The 23,328-nt window shown below is 37.2% G+C and overlaps 1 protein-coding gene and 1 long non-coding RNA gene across 2 annotated transcripts in view; one reads left to right on the top strand and one right to left on the bottom strand.

The window, feature by feature from the left end:
* Positions 1-23,328, top strand: part of LOC131301121 (probable LRR receptor-like serine/threonine-protein kinase At1g56140) — a 477,161-nt gene that overhangs the window by 360,020 nt on the left and 93,813 nt on the right. The gene's annotated exons all lie outside the window — the stretch shown is intronic.
* On the bottom strand, positions 19,189-20,346 carry LOC131301169 (uncharacterized). Its single transcript, XR_009191183.1, has 3 exons — positions 19,889-20,346; positions 19,518-19,810; positions 19,189-19,406 (listed from the first exon to the last, which is right to left on the bottom strand). It is a non-coding gene; the product is annotated as an uncharacterized LOC131301169 (long non-coding RNA).

The raw sequence follows: 23,328 nt of genomic DNA, 5'->3' as shown, positions 1-23,328 counted from the left end.
CTCTTTAGAATAATATGATCAGAATAATAAGATCTTCACACTGGTTCAAACGAATTGAAAATTGGAGCAGATAATTTTTTAAACTGTATTTTTAATATATAAACAGTTTTAAAAAATTAAGTGCTCTAATTTTTAATCCGTTTGAACAAGTGCGAATATCTTATTATTCTAAACATATTATTTTAAAAAGATATAATTAACTTTTGTCTTTAAGGCTCTAATAATCATGTTTCTACTCCACAGGATTCTAAATAAAGAGCAGATACTTAATTATGAGAGTTCTAGAAATAAAAGTTAATTATGATCCTTTAGAATAATATGTTTAGAATAATAAGATATTTGCACTTGTTCAAACGGATTAAAAATTGAAGCACTTAATTTTTTTAAACTGTTTATATATTAAAAATACAATTTAAAAAATTATCTGCTCCAATTTTCAATCCGTTTGAACCAGTGTGAAGATCTTATTATTCTGATCATATTATTCTAAAGAGACATAATTAAATTTTATCTCTAAAGCTCTTATAATCACGTTTCTGCTTCATATGATTGTAAATAAGAAGCCTAAAATTTTTTTTCCTCCGAAAATGGTACCTTTTTTGGTGTGGGTCCCTGTGCCACGAGGCACACCAGAGGCCTGCGTCCTTTCAAATGTGTATGGGTTATATTAGTCTTTTTACATCATCTTTCCATGCATGAGGAATTATTTTTTTCCGTTTCATATCTGGGACAATTTCTAGAAAACCTGTTCATGGGTTGAGAATTTTTTTCCCCTGGTTCCACTGAACACGAATTCCCCCAAAAGATAACAACGGATGGACTTCAAAATTTGCCCCCAAAATTGCCAATTTATGATTTCAGCAGCCTGAATGCATGGCTCATGAATTGACTAGCTCTGACAGAACATTGCGGAATCAATCTGCAGAAATTGTAAGAGCAACGTTTCTCTAATCAATCAATCTGATTCCCCAGCCATCAAGAAATTAACGAGTGGGTAATTCGTGCTGGAATTTCCCTCCCCAGGCTGGCTATGTAAGTAGCCATTGACATGTTCCCCGCCTGGCGTGTCACGTTTGTGTAGTAGAAATTCCACTGGGGGTATGATCTCGATCTATCAATTACTTCCTCAAGAAAAGTAGTACTATGAGAATTTGATCACAACAGCTATACAAAAGTTGTCAAAAAGAGTTCACACTATGATCAAGTCATCAAACAACTCCAATGGAACTCAATGGGTTTGTGTTCACTCAATAATGGATTCGATAGGAGTCCAAACCTAAATATGTACTGGCTACAATGATGGTTTGCATACCTGAAAGAACCATTTAAAAAAAGATTGAGGTGTCTCATGCCGTGTCTATGTTCCCATTTTTTTAGAATAGTCATGTCGCCTATCTGTCTCCATGTCCCCGGCCATTCCTGTTTCCTTGCAACATAGTCTCTGGCTTTTAGTTTGTTGCATATATCTAGAGTTTATCCAGTAGGGGGTCGTGGGTCAAAAGAGACCCTGACTAGAGTTCCTCGGCACAAAAAATTTAAAAAGAAAACTTGAACGCAACTCTGATAGCCGCTCTGTATATCAGTGGCAGCGCGTTTCAAATCAAAGAAATAGAGCAATATAGTTCAGAGGTAGACAAATCCTTAAATAACAAATAAATTAAATTCTTCCATGATCACCCTGCTCATTCTCACCTTGCCAAACCCCCATCGCCATCAATTCTCCACGGAACACAGCCCGCCAACTTCTGTTCCTCTCTTATTAAGGAATGCATCACCGCGAACCATCGTCGAGCAAAATGAATTGTTATGCTGGCCATTGATTATATACAGGAGTAGTACTATTAAAGAAGGTGTTTTTTTTAGAAGCACCCCAAATTTGCCACGCGTCACCTACTTATAATTGTTATCGTATTTAACTAGCATATAACTCGTGCTGTGCTATGCTTTTGCGCAGGAAAAATCCAATTATCCAAATGCACCCTGTTGGTGTACATCACACAAATTTTCGCTTGATGTACATTAAACAAGTAAGCTTTTTGTACTTCAAATTCGGGAAAGGAAAAAAAGATTCAGAAAATGTGATGAGATTATGTCACATGTGTCACATTGAAATTTAACTAACAATCCAATGAATTCTCGAGACTAGTCGTATCCACGTTCCTTCTCACGAAAAATCATTATGCAATAATTGTTCAAAGACTCATAAAAACTTTATTTCGTATAATTTCTATTCTCACAATCTTCCATGCGACACTGGTTTAGTACAAAAAAGGACTTTTACACCACGAAAGTAAAAGAAAATTGATTTTCACACTTCTCTTTTATCCAAATGCACTCCTCTTTTTTTCTTTTTCTTTTTTGTAGTGATGTGAAATTAAATTATTCTCCTTTTCATGTACGAAAGAAAAATGTATAAATGGTAATTTTGTAATTCTACATGAATGAAGACAAAAATAGAATGTACTTGAACAAAAGGGGAATGTAAAAATCAATTCCCAAGTAAAAATTGGCATATGTGGGATGGAAGTCTATAATTAGGACGAAGCACCGGATACATTTGTCGAATAAATCAACAGAGACTCACTCACCTATCAAATATACCATGTAAATGCCTACAATCGAGATAATCTTCTTCTTCTTTTTTTCTCACTTTTTTATTTTTATTTTTATAATAGCATCGGATGTCTCGAGATTGGAGTATGTGATCGAATGAATAAATTGTTTAAACTAAATAATCTATTAATTAGTAGGATGCTTCCACCGTTATCAGGCATTGTTTGACTCTGCATTTTTTTATTCTCTTTCGAAAATATATTATTTTCGATACTCCTTGGATCAAGAGTATACATATTACCTAGGAATAGGACCCTTAATTACTCCAAACCCAAGTAGTAGTAATACTCCATAAATTTATGGCAACAAAGGTCACAGCGTACGTAGTTATTTTAAATTCAAATGTTCCTCACAATGCAGATGTGGACTCGAATAACTGATTTGCGTCTGCCAAAGAATGCAAATGTTCGTTTGGGGGGATTGAAAGTAATAAGTAAAGAGATAGATAGAAAAAAAATATTGAAATGCCCAGGAAATTTGAATCCTCTCAACGAAAAGGTCATTATGACCTTAAAATAAAGGAAACAAAAAGAAGGCAAATAATATTAATATGATTTGGTCTATTAACTTGAGTGAAGATCGGAAAAAGAACTCCGAAATCACTACCGTTGGTGCAAATAAAGTTATAATCGTGGCAACGCCAAATTATCAGAATATATATTAATTTGGGATATCGGGGACTCTGATGTCCCAATGAAACGGTTTTTGAACGGCAGAGTGTTTCGACCCATGAAACGGTGCCGTCACATGGGTTTGAGGGGGTCTCTTTGGTTGTTAAGTCTCATTTGGCATAGCGAAACAAATTGATGATCTATTGATTTTTTTTTGTGGGCCCATTTCGGATCTCACAAAAAGAATTCTAATCACTTATTATATATTCGTAACATTTTTATAATAATAAGATATTCAAATCAACCTTGTGATATCCGAAATAGGCCCTCACAAAATTAATGAACCAGTAATCTATTTCGCTCTGCCAAACGGTAGCAAATCAAAGGAGGAGGGACCCTAAACCCATTAAACAGCGCCGTTTTTTAGGTTGGCAAAGGGTGTTGTTCCAAAGGGACAGCAGAGTCTCCCAATCTATCAAAGGGACGGCAGGGTCCCCGAATCCATTAATATAGGAGTAGTAGTTTATTTACTGAATATCCTTTATTATAGTCAAATAATTCGGAAAAACCGTAGGCAAGATCTACAGAGGCGCCGGCAAGTGAGGGGAGTGTGGATCGGACGCCATGGGAAAAATATATATTTTTGGTAAAAAAATAGAATTTGCTCTAATCATAGCCTACAATTTATTTATTTATTAGAAAATTATAGATTAGTCCTCATTTTTAGGTTTGATTTGATCCAAACTCTAAATATTATTCCCAAACCTACGTAGGCTTAGTTACGTTGAATAATTCCTTTTTAGCCCGTCCAACCCAGATCTGTTCTTTTCTCGTCACTTGCTCTTTCTGCAACCATACTCCATCACTCGCTCTCTCTCCTCTGCTTATATCTATCTGCTTTGTAACAAGATCTGTAATTCCACGTGAGAGATTCACCGGAAAGCCACCGCACGCTCTGATTTGTCTCATGAGCTCCGGTCATCATCAATAACGACGGCGAGCAAGCTCTCTTCATCAACACTCCCTCAACCAAATCTATCGAGGGCTCAGCCCGTCGAGGCGGAACCGGTCGCCGGCGACGTTCTTAGTTTTTCCTGGACGGGGATGGAGAGGAAGACTGGTGGTGGAGTCGCCGATTGGTTTATGCGCCGATGCTGGAGGAAGTCGGTGTTGGCAGAGTGCTCCGGCGAATATATACAGTTGTGGAAATGGCGTCAGCAGAGAGGAGGTGGAAATGGTGTAAACTATTCAGGTTTTTAATAATTTTAGAAACCTCCCCAAGTTCCTCGTCTTTCCTGCCGTTAGCGGTGGCTGTGGACATGCCGTGGATCGGGAAGTTGAATTTGCAAGGAATTTGAACCAGTTTAGTTTGCTAATGACCATGGTCAGTAGCATCTTTCCTTTTTTTTTTTTTTTTTCTTGTTACCACGGCAACTGAAATTACCATTTGGGGTGTCGTGATGCAGTTTTAAACAAATTTTAATACTTTGTAAGAGATACTTGACACTTGAGGTGTATTGTGGGGGTAATGTTAGTGTGGTGAGACTACGAGAATTGTGTATTTTTTATCATTTAAACTGTTTATGAGAATTGTGTATTTTTCATGAGAACTGCGTATTTTTTTATGAGAACTGTATATTGTCCATGAGAACTGTTTATTAGAACCGTGTATTTTCTATGAGAACTATATATTTTGTTATGAGAACTGTGTATTTTAATGTGTAGTAAAATTATGTAAACTATGTATTTTTCAGTTCACATAGCCAATTCACATAGTACAGCTCTCATAACTGGTTCATAAACCTAGTTCTCTATGAGAACAGTCAGTTCTCATAGTCAATTCTCATAGAACTGACTATGAGAATTGGCAGTTCACATAGCCAGTACTGAACAATTCTCATAAAACTGACTATGAGACTTTGCAGTTAAAAATTCAATTCTAAGTCAATTTATTTCCTATGTGAACTATTACTTTTTTACTTTGATTACTTTTTTAAGACAAGGCGGTGAGAACATTTATAACTATATTTGATTTTGATTACATTTTTGTTTTTGTTCAATTTTTGTTCGTGTGTGTATTTTCTATGAGAATTGTGTATTGTTCATGAGAACTGTATATTTTTCTATGAGAATTATGTATTTTTCTATGGAAACTGTCTATTAAAACTGTGTATTTTTTATGATAACTATATATTTTTTATGAGAACCGTGTATTTTAGTGTATGGTAAGACTATGTGAAGTGTGCATTTTTCAGTTTACATAACCAGTCACAGTCCAATTCTCATAACTAGTTCACAAAACTAGTTCTCTATGAGAACAGTAGCTTCTCATAGTCAATTTTCATAGAACTGACTATGAAAACTGGCAGTTCTCATAGAACTGACTATGAGAATTGGCAGTTGACATAGCCAGTTCTCATTACTCAGTTCACATAATCAGTTGTCTATGAGAATTGAGCAATTCTCATAGAACTGACTATGAAACTTGACAGCTCTCATAGCCAATTCACATAGCCAAGGGTATTTTTGTCTGAAATAATATGATTCAGGAATTGATTTTAAAAATATAGCTCTCATAGCCTCGGTTCTCATAGTCATAGTTCAGGGGTATTTTTGTCCAAATTAATATGTTAACTCGTTATGAGAATTGACAGTTCTCATAGTCAGTTCACATAGCCAAGGGTATTTTTGTCCAAAATAATATGGGAAAGGAGATGATTCTGAAAATATAAATTTTACTAAAAATGGACATGTACACAAAAAACTAAGAAAAATGGGCAAAATAGTAAAAATGCGTGAAAAGTCAAGAAAAATGACTAAAATGAAGAAAAAATATTTTTGTCAGGACTAAATTAAGTCCAAACCTACTTTTTAGGGTTGGCCTCTAAATCCCCCATTATTTATTTATTAGTTTAGTTGACCCCATAAAAATATTACACGGTGAACCCATTACCGAAACAGGGAGAAGTTAGAACTGGCCCCTTCTTTGTCTCTCTTCTCTCTTTGACCAGTTTTATCACCGAAGATTGCAATAATAATAATAATAATAATAATAACAATAATAACCACCGGATATTCGGACCAGTTTCTTCCGCGTGCACCTCAACTAATTTTGGTGTCCTAAAATAACGACCGAGCAAATCCTCCAACAATTCCAAAGTTTGAATGTTTGGCCTCCGTGCAATTTGAACATGCAACTTTATGGAGGACAATCAGTCAATCACTTGAAATATTGTTTTTCTCATTTCTATTTGGCCAAACTAAGGAATTGGCTAAAAGAAATTATGCTCCGTCATATGTTTGATTACTACCGATCATGTAACAATCTCAAAACATTAAAAATATTTTGGTGAATGCAATTGGAAAACGTGTTCTACGAATGGAAAAGTACATTGAATTTACAATTTTCGACCCCATATCAAAAGAGTAATTTTGAAAAGCCATAAATTTCGAGGATTGACGATGGCATTGCCTTAAATTCACAATTTAAGGCAATTTAAAAGTATTTTAGCATTTACTTTATACCAAACCAAAGGGTAATTTAAAATTTTTGTTGACACGGATGATTAACTTAAAAAATAAACCGTGAATTCAACAAAAATACAAAAAAAAAAAAAAATTTACTGAAACGAAAAAGAACAAAAAGGTAGCTCGAACTCACGTTACTCACCCTCACATGAGAAGTTCATTTTTTGGATGGATCGGTCATTAGCCCATTCCTCTGGACGTCAAAGTTTGGTGAGGTTCGGACCAAGTAATCAGGCCTGAATTTAAAGTTGGTCCAAGAAGCCCAAACACGGGTCAACCCATTTGCTAATGTATTCTTCTTCGGAAAATTCCTGGCCGGTCCTATTTTTTTGTATGGGTTCCATGTAAACCCCATTTTGTAAGTGCTATCCCATCTAAGCCCTTTTTAAATATGCTTTTACCATTTTGCCCTTTTCACTTTTCAGCAGCCACAGGATTCACTCCCCTTTAAAGAATTTCCACCCCAAAAATTCACATCCCTTTAAAGAATTCACACCCCCACAGAATTCACACCTCCAAGAATTCATACCCCTAAAAATTCACACCTTCGAGAATTCACACCTCTCAGAAAAATTCACACCCTCAAGAATTCACACACCTTTACAAGAATTCACAACCCCCGAGAATTCACACATCTCGAGAATTCACACCCCCGGGAATTCACACTAATTCACACCCCTTTGCAGAATTTACACTCCCGGAAATTCACACCCATTCGCGTTATTCACACTCCCAGAATTCACTTCTTTGAAAAAAGACACAATTCACACCTAAATAAAGAATTCACATATTCGGAAAAGACATAATTCACACTTTAAAAAAAGAAAAAATTCACACCGCTAAATGCAGAACACACAATTGACATCCCTATATGCAGAATTCACGCCCCAAAATTTTACTGTCTTTTTCAGAATTCACACCCATGCTATGTCAACATATATGCACACAGAGCTATTCTGAAAAGATTTTAAAAAAACAAAAGAAACAAAACCAAACAGAACTAATGCCGAACTACTCTAAAGAAAACTCGTGAAGCATTAAAACTAATGCCAAACTATCTCTGATTCTAATTACTAATGCCAAAGTACCAGGTAGCCATTAAAACGATCATCATCACCGTCATTGTCTGCGACAATGGAAGCAATGACTGCAGCGGAGGCTTGCTAGACAAAATCCAGCCACCGCGTCCAGAAGACACCGGCATCGAAGACTACGCACTCCCACCCGACTCGATCAAGGAAGCGTTCCTCAAGGCCGCCACCACCGTCGTCTCACGCGCTACCTTGATTTTCGAAAAAGAAGAGGAGCGTTGCGTGGAGGATCCGTGGGGAAAAAGACGGGGGACGATCTGGTGGGGGTGAGCAAGGGTGTGGATCCTCCGCCCGGGGCTTGTGTGGCCGAGAAAGGCGGCGGGGTGGGGGAGGCGATGCGGGATGGGGTGGCGGTGGGGCTGACGGAGGCGGAGGAGAGAGTGGATAGAGGGGATCCGGTGGAGGGAGAGGAGGCTTGTGTGTGGACCGAACGGTTTGAAGATTGTGGATGATTAGGAGAAGAGTGATGATGAAGAGGAGGGAGGGACGGGCTAGATGAGAGAGAGAGAGAGAGAGGGGTATTTTGGGTACCTCGCTCAAAACAGGGCTTATTTGGGTAGATTTGGACAAGGGGTGAACCTATGCGGGTAAGTAGAGACAAAATAGGGCCGACCTGGAAGAACCTCTTCTCTTGATAATTGAAGTGATGATATTTGGGCCATCAAAACGGAATGCACGCATAAGGGTGGGTGACTGTTCCCCATGTGTACTTTTCGTATCAATGAAAGTACCATCTAAAGGTTGATAAAAAAACAAAAAAAAAAATGGCATGCACACATAGGGGTTTGGCTGACAACATGACAAACGAAACATGAAACAAACAAATTCAACTATTTAAAGCTGAGTATTGTCTAGCTACAATCACCAATGTAGAAGATGTTAGTAGGAAATAAAGACGAAAGTTGTGATCAGTGCGTGCAGGAGGTCTTCTCTTGCAGGTTATGGAGGTGGCGGTAGCTAATCGGTGGTGGCTGAGGTGGAGTTTGTGGAGGTGGCAATTCTATAGTAGCCGTCAGTCTGTGGTGGTGTTTTGGGGCTAGCAGCGGCTAGGGTTTGTAGAGTAGGGTTTGAGGGAATTTTTAGGCCGGCCCAAAAACTTAGGTTCGGTCTTATTTTAGTCCTGTACAATTATTTGTATTTTTTATTTCCACCATGCCCTTCCACGCGCATCAGCGCATGGAACTAGAGAACATCTAGTATAGAAAAAATTATCCAATGCTCCATGAGCACTGGTGCACCATTAAAACATTGTTTAAATTTCAAAAAGTCATATCTTTTGTTGTAGATATTCATTTGTAAAAAAAATTATATTTTTGGAATCTACTCGACGATATCTACTAAACAAGATCCATATTGAATATGAAATTATGAAAGATTAAAAAAATATCATTTGCTATGAAAAAAATTCTATGAGAACTGTTTCTATGAGAATTGTCCATAAGAACTATTTCTATGAGAACTGTCCCTATGAGAACTGTCTTTATGAGAACTATTTTGGACAAAAATACTCTTACTTATGAGAACTAGCTATGAGAACTGCCAATTCTCATAGTTAGTTCTATGAGAATTATTTGAAATGACTATGTGAACTGAAAAGTATACAATTCAAATAGTCTCAACACACACTAAAATACACAGTACTCATAGAAAATACGTAGTTGTCATAGGAATACACAGTTCTCATGGACAATACTCAATTCTCATAGAAAATACACAGTTCTCATATATAGTTGTCATGGACAATACATAATTCTCATAAAAAATACATAGTTCTCTTAGAAAAATACACAATTTTTATAAAAAAATACACTATTCTCATAGAAAATACACAATTCTCATAGACAGTTCTCACAGAAAATACACAATTCTCATAGAAAATACACAGTTCTCATGAAAAATTCATAGTTCTTATAGACAGTTCTCATGAACAAATACACAAATCTCATAGAAAATACATAGTTCTCATAAGAAAAATACAATTCTCATAGAAAATACACAAATGAATAAAAATAACCCTGAACTATGGTTATGAGAACTGAGGCTATGAGAGCTACATTTTTAGAATCAATTCTTGAATCATATTATTTCGAACAAAAATACCTTTGGTTATGTGAACTAGCTATGAGAACTGTCAAGTCTCATAGTTAGTTTTATGAGAACTGCTTAGTTCTTATAGAGAACTGACTATGTGAATTGCCAATTTTCATAGTCAGTTCTATGAGAACTGCCAATTTTCATAGTCAATTCTATAAGAATTAGCTATGAGAAGTGACTGTTCTCATAGAAAACTAGCTTTCTGAACTAATTATAAGAATTGGACTATATGAACTGAAAAATACACAATTCACATAGTTTTATCACACACTAAAACACACAGTTCTCATAAAAAAATATATAGTTCTCATAAAAAATACACGGTAACAAAAATATCCTTGGCTATGTGAACTGGCTATGAGAACTACCAAGTCTCATAGGCAGTTCTATAAGAACTGCTTAGTTCTCATAAAGAACTGGCTATATGAACTGAATTACGAGAACTGCTTATGTGAACTGTCAATTCTCATAGTTAGTTCTATGAGAACAATACACAATTGTCGTAGACAATTTTCATGAATAATACACAATTCTCATAAAAAAATACACAGTTTTCATTGAAAATCAGTTCACATAGTTTTACCAGACACTAAAATACACAGTTCTCATGGACAATACACAGTTCTCATAAAAAATACACAATCCTCATGAAAAATACACAGTTCTCATAAAAAATATACAATTCTCATAAAAAATACACAATTCTCATAGACAGTTTTCATAGAAAAATATACAGTTCTCATAGAAAATACGCAATTGTTATAGACAGTTCTCATAAACAATACACAATTCTCATAAAAAAATACGTTGTTCTCATAAAAAATAAACACGCACAAAAATTTTCTAAAATTTTCAACCATGTCAGAAATTTTTCCAAAAATCTTCCAACAATTTACACATGCACACAACTACTTCTTTCTAGATTCCACCATTTCCACCTCCTGTACATATTCACTCAAATAGGAACGAATAAAGAGACACCCACCGATTAGGACTCTCTCTCCTATTTAGTTTGAAATGCAATTTGCAGTGTGGGATTTCCTATGACGACATTGATCACCACCGCTGTCGATCGGCCGAAGCCCATCATCTTGAGCACTCCACTACACCGCTCTCTTTTGTGCCAATTTGTCACCACGTCATCATCTCAAGAACAAAACTGGACGTGTCCGTGGTGAATCGAATTGCTGCCAGAAAAGTGGTCCGGTGGCTAGTCTCCGCCGTGAAGCTGATCGAGAACAGCCTCGACGCTGGCTCCACCTCCGTCAACGCCGTCGTCAAGGACGGTGGCCTCAAACTCGACCAAATCTCCGACGACGTCCACGACATCCATGTACGTTAGTCGGCCACTGCCACATCGTCGTTGTCTTAAGAACCGAACTGGTATGGGCTTGGTTTGACATGGTTGGAAATCTGTGTGGTTGGAAATCGGTGACGGAGAGGGGAGTATTTAAGAGAGAGAGAAGAGGTTTAAATTGATCCATCTGGGTATAAAAGTCATTACGTAACTTTACCAAGCCTATATAGGTTCGGGAAAAATATTTAGGATTGGGATCAAACCAAACCAAAAAAAGAGGACCGGCCTCTAATTTTCTATTTGATTTTCTTAGGTTTTTTGGGCTTGGGCTTGGGCTTGGCCGACTTGATGTTTGAGCTTGGCCCATTAAGTGTACATCTAGGATTCGATCAGGCTTGGCCTGTTTGGTGTTTGGGTTTAGACCCTACGGTGTTTCATTCAATATTCTATTGGATATTGATGTACCATATTGAGTTCAATAAAATTTAGGGAGCTTTGGCAAGAAAGACATACTATAGGGTTTATTGATGTAATTAGGACATCAAAAAATTTCAACATGCCTCTAGGACATTTTTCCCCCACCTTCCAAAACTATCACCCTTTTAAACTAAAAAACATGAAGGGGCACAATCCTAAAGCGGTTTTGTCAAGCCCCTCGTGAAAACGATGACTATGGTCACCGGTGACAATAGAAGCTCCAGCTTTGATTGTCCAAGTTCGGCGAGGCTCCGACAAGCACAATCGGAAGACGACAAATACAAAACATGCTCCGATCGTGCGATTGGTTGAGAGCGTGAATAACTTGCAGTGCGTCCCGTTCTACTATGATCCGAGACTAGTTCCATTTCAAGGCTGTTTCCAGAGCACAATGAAAGCCCAAAGCTTCAATAATCCGAGGAGAGGAGGAGCCTTTGGAAGAAAGACTCCAGAGCTCTAAAACAGTGGGTTAGACATGTGGATACAAGATTTTGCTCCGATTTAATTGCGCCCATATTAGTGGAGGGTGGAATTGGTTCCTCGTGATTTTGTTACCACCTAAACTGGCTCGGACATCTTGCATAATTCGTATAAAAAAAAAAAAAGTCATTTGGACCCTGGATTGGAAGTATGATATAACCATTCAATTCAAGCTAAAGTCATTATTAAAAACATGTACACTTCTACGATGCATGAACACTTCTAAGAAGTTGTCTTGTTGTGCCGGACACCAATGTGATACGCATTAGACAATCCCCAGCCCGTTCCATGAAGTGCGTGGTTGGGGATGAATGGAATGATTAAAGGAACTACTTTTTTCTTCAATGATCTTGGTTTATTGTAGATAATAATTGCATGACATAATGGTGTTTTAGTTATCAAAATAACTGTTGTGTGACTGTGTCCTTGAGGAAAATGCTGTCTTGTTCGATCTTATACAGAATTGATCAACTAGCTTTAGGCAATGTTTGGAGTCTCTTGTTTTCCAATGAGTGACGCCACATGCCATCCATTCAACCAGGGGCGGACCCACCTTGGGGCACGTGGGGTCATGTGCCCCCACGCCCTTTTTAAAAAAAAAATTCCAGAGATGTTAGTATGTGGTGCAGTGGTAAGTGGCACTCTTTGGGGAAAGAAAGGACGTGGGTTTGAGACCTCACTCCTCCAAGTTTTTTTTGTGTTTTTTCAAAATACACTTGAACTCTTTCACAACCAATGTTTCTCCCACTCTCCAACGTCTCCAATCATTTGTGTAGTAGTCAATATGAACCCGCACATTGTATTTGTATATTTTGGTCTCCAAAACTTGTACTTGTAGAGTTAATAATAGAAAAATAGATGAGAACATGTGATAATTTTGTTTTAACTCATATAGTCGAGGTGCACAGTTTGCCCAAGTAACTTTTATTAAAATACATATATACTTTCAAATTATTACATTATCATGAATGCTAAAATTATTTTGGTGTTAATGTACTTAACTGTAACTCATATATTATGGCATTACAAAGAAAATTGGTACTCTCGCTATGTCAAATTCCTAGGTCCGCCGTTGCATTCAACTAGAAGATTACAAAACCAAACTCTTCATAGAGTCCACAAACAATAGAATTCTGTTGTTCTCTTATGTAGAACTAATGATTAACCCTCTTGAATGGTTGGAATCTGTTCAAATCATCTTTTGCTTCTGTTTTTTTTTTCTGGGTCAAATCACATCCATTGAGCTAGAAGATTATGATCTGGCAGCCAACCACTACAACAAAACCCAGTTTTCAAGGCATTTGAAAATGCCCCAACAGGTGCTTTGTTGAGGCGCGCAATTCAACTTTCGGGGCATTTCCATCAAGTGCCGTGTCTATCGGTGCCGCTAAACTTTTATGGGGCACTTTTGCCAGCCACAAGAACTATCTTGATGGGACACTTCTAAATGCTTCAAAATACGATTCTCAAGGCACTTTAAGGTGCCCTATAAATGAGGAAACCACACACGGTCAAATCATGGTTAAGTTTTTGTAGAGACACTTTCAACTGCCCAAAAAAGAATTATTAAACTTTCTATCAAACCCAATTTACATAAGGGTTCATCTACTGTCAGCCCACAGGGCTGACTATTGTCCATGGCAAGCGCTAAAAATTTCCCACCACGCTCAATTACTTTTGCAGTTGTTTAACATCCTTCTATGCAATGTCAGTCCACATGATTTGATTGATTGTTTTCAGCCACAAATGACCGAATTAACCCAAGCTCTTTTGAAGTAAACAAAAAAGTGTACGCATGCAAAACTGTGCCTTCTCTCATTAGTCTTCTATCCAATAATGTTATCCACGCATAAACACGAAATGGGAGGAGCTGTAGTGCATTCACCGCACGGCTGATCCTTTCGTCTATCTTGGCACGGACGACCCGGATTTAATTCGAGCTCCTACAAATCCTAGCCGTCCATTATTTAGATGAAAATCCGAGTCGTCCATTGGCGAGATGGACGGCCGAATTGATCGCACTATACGTGTAGCCACCCTCAGTGTGAATGTATGTAAGTGTTTGTGTGAGGTATAATTGGTCTTGTATCTTCATCAAATGATTATTTCAATTTTCAAAAGCACCTTAATTAAATGTTTATTTTTTTCACAAACACCTCCAGCTACTCATAGTTTCACTTTTAAATTTGCAAATAAAATTTATTGGCAACCAAATGATGCAATGTCGTCGACTATGAAAAAACGTATATAATTTCTAAATAAAAAGGACTTATGCATATCATTTCATTTTTGTTGGGAGACTAATTTTGAAAATGACAAAAGCAGTCTAAATATTTTTCCTTTTTGATCGGGGTAGCCTTCATCCTCTTAAACACATTTCTTATTTGATGCACCGATGCATGTTTGGAACTTCCCATAGAACGACAATACAAAAATTATGCTTATTTGAAATTTAGAATAAATTGGGTCCGGGTTGGCTGAATAAAAAAGTTGAATTATTTTATTATGTTTATTTAATTTTTTTTCTCAATTATTAGTTTTATGCCAATTCTTTTATAGAATATTAATTCGGCTCAAAGCGAAAGCTAAAAGATAAAAATAAAAATTTATGACTTCTACCCAATTATTTTTGAAAATATCCAAGATAAAGTCCAAAAAGCCAATTTTTTGGGCTTTATCTTGAATATTACAAAAATTAAAAATAAAAATAATTAATTTGTCTGATTCTTTTATCGAGACAAATTAATAATCTACAAAATTTTGTTGCAAAATTAACAAACGGAGAAAAAAAATTGAAGGAGATCAAAACGGAAAAAACTCAAGAAACCAAAAAATATCTTGGCAGAATTTATCGGGGTGTATTCAGTAGTGAAAAATTTGTAGATTTTTATTTGTAGTCGAGAAGTTATTAGGTGTTTCTGGTAGTAAATAATTTGTTGAGAAATATAAAGTTGTTTCCGATAGTGAATAAGTTGTTAATGAATTATGAGTAGAGTTACTATAGCAATTGTAATGTCTGGGTTTTTTATACTCACTAGAAAAGTAACACGTGCGATGCACGTGGACCAAATCAAAAAACATATACCCTTTAGTGTAACTACTTTGTAATCCCAAACACTAGGTCCATAGAACTTAATTTTTCCGTCCATATCAAGTCTCAATTACACCAATACACATGAAAAACTACCTTTTGAATATAGACCACTTGGTTAGATAGAAGGTTCTTGTGAGCCTAAATCTTGAAGGAGATCATTGGGTTCTTCCACGTGCTGCCGATAGTTGGCTAATGTACAGTGATAGTATTACGGTATTACCTTATGTACTCATGTAATGCTTATGTGCCAGGTATCTCTGAGGAAATTTGGTATTTATGAGACTAAACTCATTAACCGTTAATGGCTTCGTAAATAAAAGTATTACCCACCAAAGAAAAAGAAAGGATTATCAAAATGACAATGTAGATAGTTAATCATATAATGCTTTTTCCCACAATGTATGTCCTCCTAACCAGCATTCGTAACCTAATAAGAACAATTTTGCTTTTAAACGATCTATATTTCTCATCCTAAGATCCAAAGGTTTTGTCTCAGCATACTTGACATTCTCACATATAATTTATCAAGTTGTTTGGTGTTATTATGCTTCTAATGACAATAGAAATACTCCTATTTTGATACTCATAACAAAAATTAGACAAACAATCAAAGTAAGAACATAAGATTGAATGTACTTATGAATATGGGATAGTCTACAGATGCAGATTCCAACTACCATGCCCTCAAAATGTTAACAAAATACTTGCATCTATGAACTAAAAAGATTAGTTCATAAGTTAATTTGTTTGGTACATCTTCTCGATTTCACTTCCTTTTTGCAAAATTCTTTCATTGTTGGGCTTGATGATAATAGGAGGAAAAGACAAAGATATATAAACAATTACACACACACATAGATATAAGAGAACAACTTTTCAATTTTGACCGGTAAAAATTATCTTTTACCGGTCAAAAATTGATTTCCAATTCGGATCGTCCAAAACACTTTCGGATGCTCGCGATCGACTTCCATAAAAACTTGTTTACGGAACCCTCCGCATAAAAGATTTTTTTGTAGACATAAATACGCCAACTATTCTCTACAACTTAATTTGTTCAAATTCTAAAGCAAGTTTACTATGGAGTCTACTTGTTTGTTTGTGCCTCACTTATTAAAAGCTGCATTCCACTCATTTTGGGGGAGCAATTATTAATAGCCTAAATGAAACACACAATCGAATTCACATACAATTCCATTTTCCCGCTTCTTCTGTTCTCATATTTGAAGGCTGCATGCTATTAAGAAATAAGAAATTGTTAATATCAACCGACAACGAACGAACCTTTGAGGATAATGAAGAAATGGAACCCTTCGTACAGATAAATTTTGGTGGCTTTTGGGTGGATTTAGGCACCACTTCTCCCCGGTCATACAAAAACATGTTGAGGACTTGAAGCAAACATTTAGTGTGCATAACGTCCCTGAAGGGAACCCCGTCCGCACAACATATTCTATCAATAAGACACGGGATAAAAGGCTAAAATCATTATCCCTAATACAAACAAATTTTCAGATTCTGAAGTTGTAGTATAGCCAAAGCGAATGATCCGCTATGTCAATTTCCTGTTCTACTGATGAATATTATGGGAATACAGTGGATACGTTTGGGCTGGCCAAGGAGGCATCTCATATCTATGAGAACCTAATTAAAAGGGTAGAGATGGAGATGGAGGGCGGAATATGGAGATTGCGTTTGTCTCAGTAGATGATTCCTCCGACATCGTCATCGTCGCTGCTTGACGATTTCCTAGTCCTAGATTAATGGGTTGTCCCAAGCGTAAGGCGGAGACCGACGTAGCACAATACCCGGTAAGTCCGGAGTCGAATCCACTAAGGACGGTGATGTGTGCTGACTAAAAATTTGGATTGTTACTTATTTAAACTGGCTCTTAGGTAATCACCCCTTGTAGTTTGATGTTGAGAGATTAACTAAAACAAGAAAATTGAATGTGTTTTTCTAGAAAATTAAAAGGAGGTAAAATCGTAGGGTTCATAGCACTCGCAACCAGTTCGGATTAACCGGCTCCATTCGATATTCTTAAAAACATTCAATTTTAGATTGAAAAAGATACCCCGCAAGATGCGAGACTCTATGGTCGCCGTTTACCCATGCGCAGCGGAGAATGGGTTTTGGACCCCCATTCCCCCGTTCACATGGGCTCCGACAATACCTAGGTACGCCCGCGGGAAGTATTTTTCCAATCTTAAATCATTTTTATATTGTTTGAAAATAGGAGCAGTATCCGGACAGGCCACGGTGTACTAATCACCCCGCGACCCTACCTAAATAACTACTCACTCATTATTAAGCAATAAACAAAGGAAACCCTAAACTTAAGCATGAAAGAAAATAAATGAGAGATAACAATTAACTGAAAGTTAACGAACAACTTTAATTAAAAACAAAAGTTGAAATGAATTACCGGAGTGCGAGTAATTGAATAAAGCTTCAAATAACTTGATAAGAACAAAACTCAAAAGAAAAACAGTCGGAACAAAAGTCTTACCAGCCCCGTTATCTGTTCGTAGCTCTCGGTCCCAGCATTCTTTCGTCCGTGGAAAAAATATATCCCCAAAGATGCCGCAGCCCTCTTCCTTTTTTATTTTGTCTGTAACCCCTGCCGACTTAAAACAAAACCCTCGTGGGCTGAGAATTCGCTTAGGCCTAGTTCCTTTACATGGCCCCACCAGTTAGTCAAATGCATTGGGCCCTCTCAATTGAATTGCAAATTCAATAGTCTTGCCGTGGACATTAAGTCCGATCCTAATAAACTGTGGACCCATATGCACCTGCTTCTTCAAATACCATTTAATATTCTAACTTTAGGCTTTTTTATCAAACCTTTCAATTACCTAAAACATAAAAATTAAGCATTAAGTTCCGAATAATAATATAAATGAGACTTAACAAAGATAAATTAAGAAGCGTTAATGGGAACATTTACGCTCCTATCAGTCGCCAATAAATTCAACCACGGAAGGCGATGGGGATGCCTTTTTTAATTTGCAGGTCATGGGAATGAGTTTTTCGTTGAGGGTTTGTTGCTTGCTGTTAACTGACGGACAATTTGCGATGTTTGCCGTTCCATATTTCGCCGGCGGACGTGACCTTTGGAAGTGCATCCGTTGGTCATGTGCGCCACCTTTGCAGGTTAAGGCACCCAAGAGTTTTTTAGGTATTTAACCGATTTGGGGAGGGCATTTGTGGAAAGAAAAAGGAGAAAACAATAGATAAGGCTTTCGTGCTTTTAAAAGAGAAGTATAGATAGGGGTGTTTGGACTTCGGCTCAAAGGGTGTCCTTGATTGACTTTTTGCCAATCGTAGGTTTTGGGTCTCGGATTGGGCTAGGTTTTGGGTCTCGGATGGGGCAGATGATTGTTCTTTGTGCATAATACTATTTCCTTGTTTCTATTAGTCTTGTAACAATTTCAAGATTAATAAAAAAAAATTGCTATTAAAAAAAAAGTTACTGTAGCAAAAACAATGTTTGTTGACAACTTTTTTATTTGTGAAAACGAGTTGGTAAAATCCTGAAATTTTTTTGTTAGTGCAAATGAGATAGTAAAATACGTTAAATTTTTAATATTTTTTATTAGTGAAAACGGAACTTTATTTACAAAAGGAAAAAAAAGGGGAAGTTGCTTTAGGAAAAGTGGTCGTCATTTGGTGGTAAAAGTCACAGCATGCTAGTTTTGTCATTAAAGGGAGTGGAGGGGCACCTTTTACCTGCCACATTTTCAGAGGACACGTACATAATTTTAAATCTACCTGGCCCACTTATAATCAGCCCTAAGGGCGGACAGTAGATTTTGCGCTTACATAATTATCTACTATAGAATCATGTTGACAAACAAATAAAACTTCTTGATATGAACTGAGAGGTTCTCATTTTCAAGGCACATATACAAAGCCAAAAAACTTAATCAGTTATTCCACTACCTACAAAAATCAAATGAAGGAAGAAGTAATTTTGAAACAGAATTAAACATACTATTCAACTTAGTGAATATTGAACATTACAATAATGGCTTAAGAGTTCTCAAACTCAATTTGAATAATTACTAACTATAACTGTAGAAAAGTATCAAATCCTTGGCCTTCTGCACCGGGAAACAAACCTGGAAATCCAACAAAAAAAGCAAAACTCTATGTTCTTATTCAAAATTGCAAAAAATTGAAGTCTCATAAATTGAAATTACAATAGATGAAGAGAAAACAAATGCTATTACCATCATGACATTAGCTCTTGGTGGTGAGGGTTGAAGAGGATCAGATACCAATTGTTGCTGAATATGGTTAGCGCATTTATTCTGAAAAACAATCAAAGACAAGGTATTTTTTCACTTTGATTTGCAAGATAATCTATTGTACCCTTTCAGGCATAAGCAGATGGCAGTCTAGATTATACAATACCAATCTTCTTCTCTGTAACAAGTTGGTTTCTCTCGACGGGGTTTAGTCTTCTCCAAAGTACAATTGAAGGAACACACAAAATATAAATATACACTGCATAGTTGCATCTCTAAAAAAATAGAACCCCAAAAAACTAGAACTCAATCTGAAAAATGAACCAAAAACGAGAGTTGAAGCAAGGTGTTACCTCACACACGGCGAACGGACACCGAGGGGAAGAGTAAAAAATGCACAGAAACCCTTCCAATCTGCCGTTGCAATTCGATATCTGAGGAGAGAGAGGGAAGAGAGAACTCGGAGGAGAGAGAGGGAAGAGTGGATTGTGTACCGAATTGTGTAGCACTTTCTAAGGTTTGAAAAAAAAATGAAAAGCGCCAGTTCCCCAATTCCCGAGAGAATATAGCGCCAAAATGAGACTTGGCCAAAATTTGAATCCAAAGAACAGTATTGAGGCACCTAGGGGAGAAGTGCCCTATTAGATTAGATATCAGCGATGTCGTTTTCAGCCTTTTAAACTCAATTGATCGATTATGCCCTGTTTTTTGAGGCACTTGCAAGTGCCCCTGCTATACTTGGATCACCAGATCCTATTCACCAACACACGTTGCAAGGGAAACTGCCCCATTAGGTCCAACAAATTGCGGCACTTAGTGGAAAATGCCTTTTAAAAAATGCCCCTAAATCTGCTTTTTGTTGTAGTGAACCATGCTTTTCCTAGTAAATGTGGCAGATATGAAAACAGACAAATGAGAGAGACTTAGAAAGACTTCTATCACATTATGGAGCTAGAAGATTACGATTTTTCCAGCAGTCAACCATGCTTTTCCAAGTAAATGTAGAAGATATGGGAACAGACAAATGCGTAAGACTTGGAAAGACTTCTGCACATTACAAAGACAAATGGAAATATACGCGTTCTTTGATTTGTATACGCGTGATTTTCCAGTCAAACCAAAAGATTTTTCATCGCAGTGATTTATGTATACGCGTTCTATGATTTGTATTTGTAGACTCAATCTAATTAGAGGTCTGTTTCCACTGCCCAATAATTTTTGAAAAACCCTCCCTCTCCCTCTCCCTCTCCCTCTCTCTCTCTCTCTCTCTCTCTCTCTCTCTCTCTCTCTCTCTCTCTGTCTCTCTCTCTCTCTCTCTCCATAATACTGTATATAATCTGAAGTTCTGAACAAGTACATATAGGCTAGGCTTGAGAGGATCTCCCTTGATTACCAATCCATTTGACTTAGGAAGAGGAAAGTAATGGGTGGATCACCAACACCATCAGTTCTTTGTGCCTTGGCCTTTTACTTTGTATTCCTCCTGGGCTTGGACCGCTTGGTTCAGATTGTCCGAGCTCAAAATGGTACTACTCCTCCTTCCGAAGGTACTCTCTCTCCCTCTCTCCCTCTCTATGTTCTCTATGTGTTTGGGAGATCCGTGCCTATTATGGCGTTACTCACGTGGTACTTCCAACTATTTATGTTGTGGCAAATTTTCAGCAGGCGTACTATCATCAATTTTTATTGAGTAGTTGAGAGATAATAAATGAGTCAAATTGTGTGATGATGATCTTTCAATTATAGGGAGTACCATATGCTAATGCCACTTGTATATATGTACGCATATATACACGAAAAAGGGGTGCTCGGATCAAACATCCTACACACATCGGATGCTGTTCATTCCCGAATAGGCCCCCTCATTTTTTTTATAGAATTTTTGGACGGCTCGGATCGGCCGTCTGGTGGCCGGAGACGGCCCCGCGCGGCCGTCCCTATGATTTCGGTACCAACCCCGTCGGTACCAATAGTGCTACTCCTTAATAATTGGCCTTGGATGAAAGTCTACTTCCTCCGTCTTTTTAAGTTAGGAAAACATATAGAGAGGTAGATAGACAAAAACATGTAAAGAGGTAGTTGGAAAAACTCAAAACCAAACAAAGTGATGTTTCTTTTTTTTTTTTTGCCAAAACAAGATGCTGAGAAACAATATATCAGGAGGAAACTCTATCCCTAAAAAAGGGATCAAGAAACCAGCAGTAGGGGACTCAGTCCAAAAACTACACTCAACTCCAACTAAATTCACCACTCTAAACAAATGGAGCACTCCAGAAAATAATCAAAAAATCCACACAGGGGTGATAGAAGCTCCAAAAATATGAAGCAATCCCACACAGAGACACCAAAGAAGAGAACCAGAAAAAAATAATAATAAGAAGAGAAAAACCGGTAACAAACAGTCGTCGGATACATGCATGGCGGAAGAGCTGGAGGAGGGGCGGCGGATGGTAGTTTGGAGAGGAGGAAGATGGGGGTGAAGGGGGAATGAGAAAAAACCTCTGAAATTTAGGATCGGGAGATAGAAAAACCCCACAAGGGGAGAAATTCCTCCCCTCCCGTTCTTTAGAGTTAGAGTAATTTTTTTTTAACAGCAGGGTTAGAGTAGTTGTAGTGGTGTTAGTTTGGTACTAGTTGCAAGGGCAGTTGGGTTGAATTGGGGATGGGTTGGCACTTTTATCCAAGTATTTTGAGAAATGTAGTAATCATTTTGAGAAATAATTACTTTTTAGCGCAAAAATGTCGCTAAATAACCACTTTTTTTTTGTTCTAAAAAGTGATTATTTCTCAAAATACTTGAAAAAAGTAAAAAAAAAAAAAACTACTTTTCTGATTCCTATCGTCAAGACGAATCAATAACCCATAAAACTTTAGCGCAAATTAATATATGCGAATAAAATTCAAATGATGACAAAGTTTTCAAATTTAAGTTAAGTCTAAAAGAACGCTGAGAAAAACAGGGCTTTGCATGTGGAAGCGCAGTAATTGGTGTTTAGGGGCTGAACAAATATATGAGTTTTGGCACAACACATTTTTGATCTTTGGGTTTAGAAAAAAGGCTCGGAGGAGTTTTTCCCATTCTCTCCTTTTCTACTTCTCATATTTGTTGGAAACAAAAAGACCAAATTGCCCTTTACTTATTTTGGAAATAACCACACCCCTCAATAAATAATTAAATATTAACCTCCCTACACGTCCCTACATATTACATTTGCCTTGAAAGTTTGAAGATCAGCAGAAAGAGTGTTCTTGGGTTCCTAATCGTTAACTACTTTTCGAACTCAACTCATCAGTTCCGTGTAGAGCATAACAGCCCATCAGTTTTGTGTTTTTGTCTTTGGCATCTCTCTAAGAGAAGGTATAATTGCAAATCTTCTGAAATTGGCAGTAATATTGGGATTTTAATCTTTGACAATTATCCGGTTTTTGTGGGGAAAAGGGGATGGTGGTGGGATTTGTTGGAAGAAATGGGAGACTTTGTGTAAGCCGTTGTGTCAAGGTGGGCTAGGTTTGAGAGATTTGGGTTCTGATTCAAATACAAGAACCTCAAGCTCTGATATACAGGCCAAGCACTACCCTGTTCTAATGCCACGCCTAGACAAAGCATCAAAGGTAGCTCAAATTAATAGCTCTGTCAACCGAAAATGTAGTTGGCAGTCCAACAAGTGGCTGAGAGAGAAGTGAGCTGTTTTCTCTTTGGTGTGCTTGTGAGTAGGATGGGAGCCACACCCTCCCTAGTCAACAAATTAAAACAATAGGAATAGTACGTAGTAGCTAGCATTTATGTATACGC

The sequence above is a fragment of the Rhododendron vialii genome, chromosome 9a (assembly GCF_030253575.1).
Source record: "Rhododendron vialii isolate Sample 1 chromosome 9a, ASM3025357v1".
Taxonomy (NCBI): Eukaryota; Viridiplantae; Streptophyta; class Magnoliopsida; order Ericales; family Ericaceae; genus Rhododendron; species Rhododendron vialii.
Note: the sequence above shows the minus strand (reverse complement) of the source record. Positions and strands in the feature narration are given on the sequence as shown.